The following is an 8,935-nucleotide window of genomic DNA, read 5'->3' as shown; positions in this document are numbered from 1 at the left end:
ATCTGCCAAAGCCTGGTGTATCGCGGGCGTCCCCCTGGCCTGGTCCAGCCGCTCGGGTCCTGAACAATGAGGATCCTGCAAGCCGGATCGCACTCGGGGAGACGCCGCGACCTCATGACTTCCCCCGCTTTACCGGTCATTCCGATAACATAATAGGAGTCACCAGAGGCGTGAATGTCGCTGCCGATGTAAGTAAACCTCTCGGCAGACAGACACACTGCAGTGCCCAAGAGGTCATTAAAGGCCTGGATCTTTGGGTTTTATCAGGACACTCGCAAGCCCAGACACTCCGACTCCTCGCTCAGTCTCTCCAGGGCCCTGATCAGAGCATCCATCGACTCAGCGAAGATCACAGATCAGACTCTTCGCCAACAGGTGAAGAATTGTAATACACCTACAATTTTAGAATACAATACATCTCTTTGTAATTTTATTTGGAAAAAATAAGCTTCATTATAGAAGGAAATCTATTCTAGAGAAGGTGGCATGAATGTTTTAGGTCTTTATAGTGCAAATATAATATTTAAAATAAAGTGAATAGAAGATGCAAAATGTATAGTGATAGTACTTAGAATCTCATTCCAAAACTGGTGTTTCAAAACATGGGCAATTTTAATTTTTTTATTAAGATCACATAAACTCCCAACCAGATGTCTTACTTTCACAGGCAGGTGTTGGTGCCTTTATTGTTAATTAATAAACATAATTTTTCTCCTCATAAGTATTACATTTGGAACAATATGAGTCTTGCGTATTAGTAGAAAAGTGTATCTTTGCAATGATGGTTTAATAATGACATTCGATTAGTTGCAAAATTACTAAATAAGGGGGCAGTATGTTGTAGTACACAGAATTTTTAGGACAATTTGAAATTTTTGTCTCCCGTGTTGAATCTAACAGTGCCATTCCTGACAATGTGATCACTTTAATCAACAGAAATGCTGATTGTATGTAGGAAATGGGATTTATATGTAGGAAACTAGACATTAAGCCCGTTAAAATAACGGGCGCTAGAACAGTAGTGCATAAACATTTGTATGAACAGTCTATATTAAATGGCAAGGGACCTTGTATGTGGCTGTAATATGCGTCAAGTATTGTGTGCCTTTAATTTTCTCTCACAGTAATACTGGTTTGTATTTCCGTAAAATGCCTGTAATTTTGTCGGACAGTAATACAGTAGGACCTCGGTTCATGACCATAATTCGTTCCAAAACTCCTGTTAGACTAGCCCTGGCCAAATTTAAACATAATCAAGATGAACTTTGTATGTTTTGCACTAATGAAAAAAAAAAAACCTGTTACGTGTATTTGCTTCCTGTATTTATTCAGTCTTTGGGGTGGAAATTCAAAACAAAGTCTGAATTTCTATAAGTTGTCCTATTTCAGGGTGTTGATAAGAAAAGTAAGGATTTGCTGCATAAGGTAGAAGTAAATAATAAACAAGAATAGTTGGATCAAATATTTGAAATATTAAAGTGCGTAGTTCAATTTAAACATTTAAAGTCTAAATATTATTGTAATTTTATTTTGTGATAGGAAAGGATTAAAACTAGCATTATATTTGTGTCACCAAACTTGGTATAGTCTAAAATGATACCCCACATGCTTATTTTTACCCTTCTGCGAGGGCTCTTAGGAAGGGTAGGACCACTGGAAAAGAGTCAGATATAAAAAATATTATCATTTGTGATTAGCAACCTCAGCTTAGATTAAAATGACACTCCACATGCCTATATTTATTTTGATTTATATATGTTTTTGGAGTTTTGCGAAAAGGAGTACTGGTATGTTTAACCTCTTGTTGGACCCCTGGGGGTTGGTTGTGACATGTACAACTTCAAGTCCTCATGGTCACTTTTGCTGAAGACACTTTTTGGTTTACTCTTTTTTCATAAGGGCATAATTTCCTTAAGTGGCAACCAAGACAAAAGTGAGATGTATGATGGACGCAGGTTAGCTGGCCATGTGCTGACTAGTTGTGCACCTCGCTATTGTTTGGGTCCTAATTAAAGAAAAAAGAAACAATTGAGGGGTCTGGGTGTTAAATAGCAAGTCAATTAAAATGAAGGCCACGTAAGTTAATTAACAGCAAAAACTTGTCACTGATTAAGAAAATAGTTAGAATGAAAGCCTACAGCCACTGCAGCTCTCCAGGGTCTGAGTTGCACACCCCTGCTGTAATGCTTTTTAATTTATAGCACGACAATAAAGGTATATGTAAAGTGACTTGTGGACCTCACTGTGGAGAACTGCTGCCTCACACCTCCAGAAGAAGACTCACAGGCCAGTCACTGTGTGGAGCTCAGCATTAGAAAAGGAGAGGAATGAGCAAACATGGGATATGTTGCAGAGGTGACAGTAAGGAAGTTTCTTAATGTGGGCAGAATAAGAAAGGGAAGAATCCAACGTCTGATGAGATCACCGCTCATTTTCTTAAGTTGTGCTTTACTGCCAATTTGCAGGAATTCAGTTTTGTTGCAGTTGCAATTTTTTGCAACAGTTCTGCTCCATCCCAAGTTTTAATTTCACTGAGGCAAGTTGTGATCTGAGAAAGCCCTGATGAAGTTTCACTTTTAACATTGAAATAGAGTTGAGCATCATCTGCATAAAAATGATAACCCAGTCCATAGCTACGAATGATAGATAGATAGATACTTTATTAATCCCAAGGGATATGGCCAAGGGGAAGCATATAGATACAGAAGAGCACAGTGCCGAGGATAAAGCCCTGAAGAACCCCTTGTGTGACTGGCGCTGAGCTGGATCTGCTGTTGCCAAGACTAACAAAGTCTTGCCTGTCAGTCAGATAGGACTTAAATTATTGGAGGGCAGTGCCAGAGAAACCCAGCATGTTCTCTATTCTGGACAGTAGAATGTCATGTCTAACAGTGTCAAATGCTGCACTAAGATCTAACAGAATTAATATGCTGTTTTGTCCAGAGTCTGCTGCCACAAGAAAATCGCTGGTTACCCAGAGCAGTTGTGCCCTGATACCAGACTGAAAGGATTTCAACAAATTATTAGAAGTTAAGCTATTGGTGAGCTGGGAGGCTACAACATGCTCGAGAACTTTTCACAGGAAAGGTAAGGGAAAGATGGGACAAAAATTGTTAAGATTGTCAGCATCAAGATAAGACTTTTTATAAAACTGGCGTTACAGAAACAATCCTAAAAATTGCTGGCACAAAGCAAGTGTCAAGGGATGTATTTATTATTGTCGTAAAGTTGCATTATCGCATGAAGGCCGGATTTGTGAAGTGTGGTGGGGATGGGGTCCAGTACACAATAGTCAGCCTCATCTTACAAAGCAGGTTGTTAACAAATGCAGATGTGACTGGTGAAAATTTAGAAAAAAAGGTGGATGGAGTGGGAAGACAGGGAATGATATAAATGGATGATGGATTTATGTTAGTCAAATTATATAGATTTGAACTTTATTGTGGAAAAAGTGGAGGAATATTTCACAGACTTCAGTAGAGGAGGTAATTGGGCCAGTTGCAGGTTCAAGTAGTTTATTAACTACAGAGAACGAAACCCTTGGGTTATCGTGGACACTTTCTATTATTCTGCCAAGATTACATACTCTTGGCTGCAGTTAGTGCTTCCCTGTTAACCCTTTGATGGTCAGAGGAAGCCTAGATGTCCACAGTGAGGCCAGTCTTACATGGCATTTTCTCAAGGTGTTGGCCAGCTGCTTTCATAGACCGTAATTCTGAAGTGTACCATGGAGCTGAGATCTTAAAGGAAACCTCCTTCTGCATTAAAAGAGCTGTTTTCTCTAGTGCTGAAAGTAGGGCTGAGTTCTAGTGATCAACAAGACTATCTAGTGTGGATGGAATAGGTAACGACAGGACAAGATCAGACATGGAACCAGCAAGGATAGAGGGACAAATATTTTTAAGGTTTCTGAAAGAAATTTGACATTTACAGGTAAGAGGAGGGAGAGGCAATGAGACAGTGAAAAGTACTGCTTTATGGTCAGACTGTACGAGAGACATTCAAAAAGTTTCCCTACTTTTATGTTTTTGTTAGAAACAGTGAAATGGAGGAGTAGTAGAGTTTAAAAAAATAGTGCAGAAACGTTTTGAAAGTCCCTTGTTAATCATCATTGTCCTATGCCTCCATCTCGGCGATTATAAATAATTTTAGGAATCTTTATCAATAGGTCTGTGTTTTTTATTCGGAGTTAATTTGTTAAAACCCTAAACCTTCACCTCTTGAGCTTAATTCATGTTAGAGGAATTTCCCCCAGATAGGATCACCAAGGAAGAAGTCCCCTTTGTGAACTCTGCTGCCACATTGACACAATTTGGAGAAAGAAGGCTTTGGGCCCTGAGAGGTTCCCAAGGAATGACTGCCTTCCTCCTCACCTTACCTTATCTGTTTTTTGAAATACTTGGCAGCCTCATTTCTTTAGTTGCTAAATGCTGTCATCTCCTACACCCAAACAAACGTTTCAGTTAATCTGGCTGCAGTCACTCTTCTTTTAAATTCAATTACTACCCAATTTCACTCATAAAGTCAAATTGCCGTCAAAGCTTCTTGTACCGTGTCTGCAGTTGGATATCCATAAATTCATCCCAAAGAGATTGGAATAATCTGCTCTCACCACGTTACCGATGTAGCTTTTACTCTGTCCTGTCCAATTGTCCTCTGAGTCAGTGACCAGATGAAATGGAATGATCGAAACTCCATGGGATATGGTGCAGCGTTTTTATTTCCCTATTATAATCAATATATATATATTATTCATCTTCAAGAGTCATTCTTAGCAATTTGGTTATCTCCTACTCCTTTTGAATTTATTAACCAACAAGGCTGTCTCCCATCTCCTTTACTTTATAATGTTTCACTCAAAATCTTTGCCATTACTCTCTATAAATTGGACCTGATTATTGCTATTCCTTGTACACTACCAGTATTTTATTTTATTTTTTTTGATCTCCCTCTGAAACTGGTGGTGCAAGCAACCCGGCTAAGAAAGAGAACAGTTGGACAGGTAGGCCGCATTAGGCTAAGTGGAGCATATCTGATGCTGGCTGACAGAAATTTCACTCAAGGAAGTGGTAGAGATGGGGGCTTCCATTCCAGCTCTCTGGATTTCCATCCCACCTATGCCATCTCAAAGAAGACACCCAGAGCGAGAGTTGGAGCCAGGAAGACAATTGTGGCTTCATCCATGATAGCTGACAGACATGGAAAGTGTAATCTATGGCACACACAAAGCAGCTAAGAGAGAGCGACTGTGTATGGAGGCAGGACACATTACAGCTCAGAGAGCAAGGCCTACATCTGGCTAACGGAGACCTTCTTTAGTTAAGCAGTAGAACTGGCGGCTCTGAGTCCACTGACCCTTATTCATGTTTCACCTCTGCCATCTTAGAAAGAGTAGGGGCACCAGTTAGGGCTATTCCTTGCTGGTGACTCCGCCAAATTTCACATTCATCTGCTTAAATGGCCTCATTTGGTTACAAAATCGATTTGTTTATATAAATCCTCTTCATCTGTCCTGACACATTAGTGTTAATATTTCTACTTGACTGTTTTGTTTAGTGTTAACTAAACTGCTTGGTGCTCATTTTCTGTTTATTAGTTCTAGGTTGGCAGTCTCAAACCTAACATTGTTCCACATTTTAATAAAAATAGATCAAACGTTACCAGCTACACAAAATGGGACTAAGCAGAAATCCACATGCAGTGGGAAACATGTCCTCCTCACATCAACCTAAAACAGAATACTGCCCTTGAGCCCAGAATGGAATTAAAATTGTGATGACGTTTATGGAAAGAGCAGCCACAGGAAGCAGAGGACATGCTTATTTCAGGGTGAGACTTGATGCAAGCTTTTCCTTGATTTGAAAATCGAGGTCCATGAGATTTGTTCTATTATTAGTGTGCATCTGTTGTGTGTAATGCATTGTGTTGAGTCCGCTGCCTGTAATATTCGCCTGTCATTTGTCTCTTTAGGCTCTCACACACTTAAACTTGAGCTGCTCACCGTCTTGTCTATTCAGTGTTCATCCTTTCATACACCGTCTCTGCAACGTCAGTTGTGCCGCACGAGGGCTAAAGATCTTAAATACGGTGCACTACAAGCCTCCACTCCAAGAAGTCTGAATGTTCATTCTTATTGATAGCAAAAGAAAACAGAGGCACAAGTAGTCACTTCTGAAATAAACCTGATATGAAATTCATTTTGCGTGTTGGGGGCAGCAGAGATGATTAATCTTAATAATCACTTTGCACTAAGCACTTGGAGCTACATTTTATGTATGAAAATGTGCTATATAAATAAATAATGTTGTTGTTGTTGTTAATATTTTCTTGTATTAATGTTGTGCTTTCAAATGGCAAAATCTTCCATCAAACCACCTGAAGAGTGAGAAGCGCAATAACGGTGACAGAGGGGCTCTGCTTTTCAGGCTGGGCAGCAAAGGCCACTGGGGCTACAAGATGTTCTCCAGAAGAGTGGTTGTGCAGAATGTACAGTACAGGCCAAAAGTTTGGACACACCTCCTCATTCAATGTGTTTTCTTTATTTTCATGACCATTTACATTGGTAGATTCTCACTGAAGGCATCAAAACTATGAATGAACACATGTGGAGTTATGTACTTAACAAAAAAAGGTGAAATAACTGAAAACATGTTTTATATTCTAGTTTCTTCAAAATAGCCACCCTTTGCTCTGATTACTGCTTTGCACACTCTTGGCATTCTCTCGATGAGCTTCAACAGGTAGTCACCTGAAATGGTTTTCACTTCACAGATGTGCCTTATCAGGGTTATTTAGTGGAATTTCTTGCTTTATCAATGGGGTTGGGACCAGCAGTTGTGTTGTGCAGAAGTCAGGTTAGTTGGACGATCATTTATTTTTCAACAGGACAATGACCCCAAACACACCTCCAGGCTGTGTAAGGGCTATTTGACCAAGAAGGAGAGTGATGGAGTGCTGTAAATGGTGATGAAAATAAAGAAAACACATTGAATGAGGAGGTGTGTCCAAACTTTTGGCCTGTACTATATATTGAATAACTAGCCATGTATGCCCAACTGCGTTGCACGTGTTAAAGTTGTCTGTGAAGGGCTCCCTGTTTAAATGCGGCTGCCAGTCGTGAACTGGGCCCTTCGTCGCACAGTATTATGATTTTTTATAAGGGAAATAAAATTACAAAAGAAAACCCATGGATATTGATTCGATAGGAACGGCCTACTCGGAATCACTGTCCGAATCGTAATTATGTGTTGGTGTAGGAGTATTTCTGCTTCTGTCCATTCACAGTCCGTCTCGTTTTCACGACGCTATCGTTTCCTCTCACGATGTCTTCTCAACCTTTCTCCAATCTCGCAGGTTGCTTTGTGGCAATCCAAAGAGTAAGGCAATATACACAGAGCAATGGTTATAAAAGGGAGACACACAGGTATCCAGGCTCTTTAAAGCATAAATAGGGATCACTTCACTGACATGTGAGCAAGGCACGGTACAACTGTGAGACACGTAGCACTTGCCGGCTACAACGTAACAATAATAATTTTCGGAACGTGCTGTTACGTTGTCATTCATTTTATCCACTGTCTTTCTTTCATTCATATGTTACGTAGGCACATACCTTTTATCTTTGGCAATCTCATTCTCTAACCAGGCCTCAGGAGCTAACCAGCGTAACACTGTCCACCACCCCTTTCGTTATTCCGGCACATTGTTGACATCCATGAGTAACAGCAACGTACTAAACTGGAAGGTGGTCTACGCATGCGTGGAATTCACAGACAAACAAAGATCAAGATCTAAATGAAGATCTCTTTACTTAATTTAAAGCACAACAATTTGTTTAGTTTGAATGTCTGTGTTTTGAGGTGTGACTGGCGTACTTCAGTCTTCAGTAGTATAAGCCTGGAGGAGATTCTTAATGCAATGCCTATGTTTTAGCTGTCTCTCTACTGCCATCTAGTGCTTCTTCTTCTAATTCATTCCCTGACAAACAAAGATCAAGATCCAAATGAAGATTATACTGTATATAGAGATGAGTGTGTCATGGTTATTTTTCCTTGAAATTGTTATTAAAATATCATTTGTTTTGCCGTATTTCACACCTAAATTTAGCTTGCATTTACACACACATATTAAAGTATTTTAGCTCTACTTGAGAAAATTTGACACTACAGTATATGAGTTTCAGAATAAGGCCTTTTGAAAAGTTTTGAAACCGTTTCCTAAAGTGCTTTGACCGGACCAGGGCCGCAACAGGTGATGGAGCCTATCCCAGCTAGCCTAGGGGGCAAGGCAGGATCAAACCCTGGACATGGTTCCAGTACATCACAAGGCAAACACACACACACACACCCAACTACATACTAGGGCTGATTTAGTATCACCAATCCACCTAAAGTGCATGTGTTTGGACTGGGGGAACCAGAGCACCTGGAGGAAATCCATGCAGATATGGGGAGAACAAGCAAACTCCACGTGGGGAGGAACTGGGAGAAATGTAATGTCAGACACAATTTTTGTACCAAGTACCAAGAGAAAAAATGGGAATGAGGGAAGGATATGGCGTGGTTTTTCTTATTGAACAAACATTGTAAATGATATATAACGATATAAAGTTAGTAGCTACTAGCTACCACACTCTCTTGCTGCTCGTTTCTGGTTTAACATCTGAGTGCTGTCTTGTTGGAAGTCATCAGACCAGCCAGCGTTTGGGATTTTTCTTTGAACCAAACCAAATGAGCAAAGCTAGAGGGACAAAACCTGAGCTTCAGACAAGACAATTGGCCTTGCTCCTGTTGTGCCAAAGACTTTTGTTTTATGAAGCCTTTACGATGCATCCTCATCTGGTTGCTCTATGTTAGCTTGAATTTTGAAGCTGGTTTAAATGCTTCTTTTCCCTTTGTGTTCACCTGTTTTATGCTCCGGTTCAAGGTTAGCTTTA

The 8,935-nt window shown here is 40.1% G+C and overlaps 1 long non-coding RNA gene across 1 annotated transcript; it reads left to right on the top strand.

Moving 5' to 3' along the window:
• Window positions 1-2,949: 2,949 nt before the first annotated feature.
• Window positions 2,950-6,484, top strand: LOC120525357. The gene is made up of 3 exons (XR_005632943.1): window positions 2,950-3,087; window positions 5,650-5,829; window positions 5,971-6,484. It is a non-coding gene; the product is annotated as an uncharacterized LOC120525357 (long non-coding RNA).
• Window positions 6,485-8,935: the final 2,451 nt, after the last annotated feature.

The sequence above is a fragment of the Polypterus senegalus genome, chromosome 1 (genome assembly GCF_016835505.1).
Source record: "Polypterus senegalus isolate Bchr_013 chromosome 1, ASM1683550v1, whole genome shotgun sequence".
NCBI classification, from domain to species: domain Eukaryota; kingdom Metazoa; phylum Chordata; class Cladistia; order Polypteriformes; family Polypteridae; genus Polypterus; species Polypterus senegalus.
Note: the sequence above shows the minus strand (reverse complement) of the source record. Positions and strands in the feature narration are given on the sequence as shown.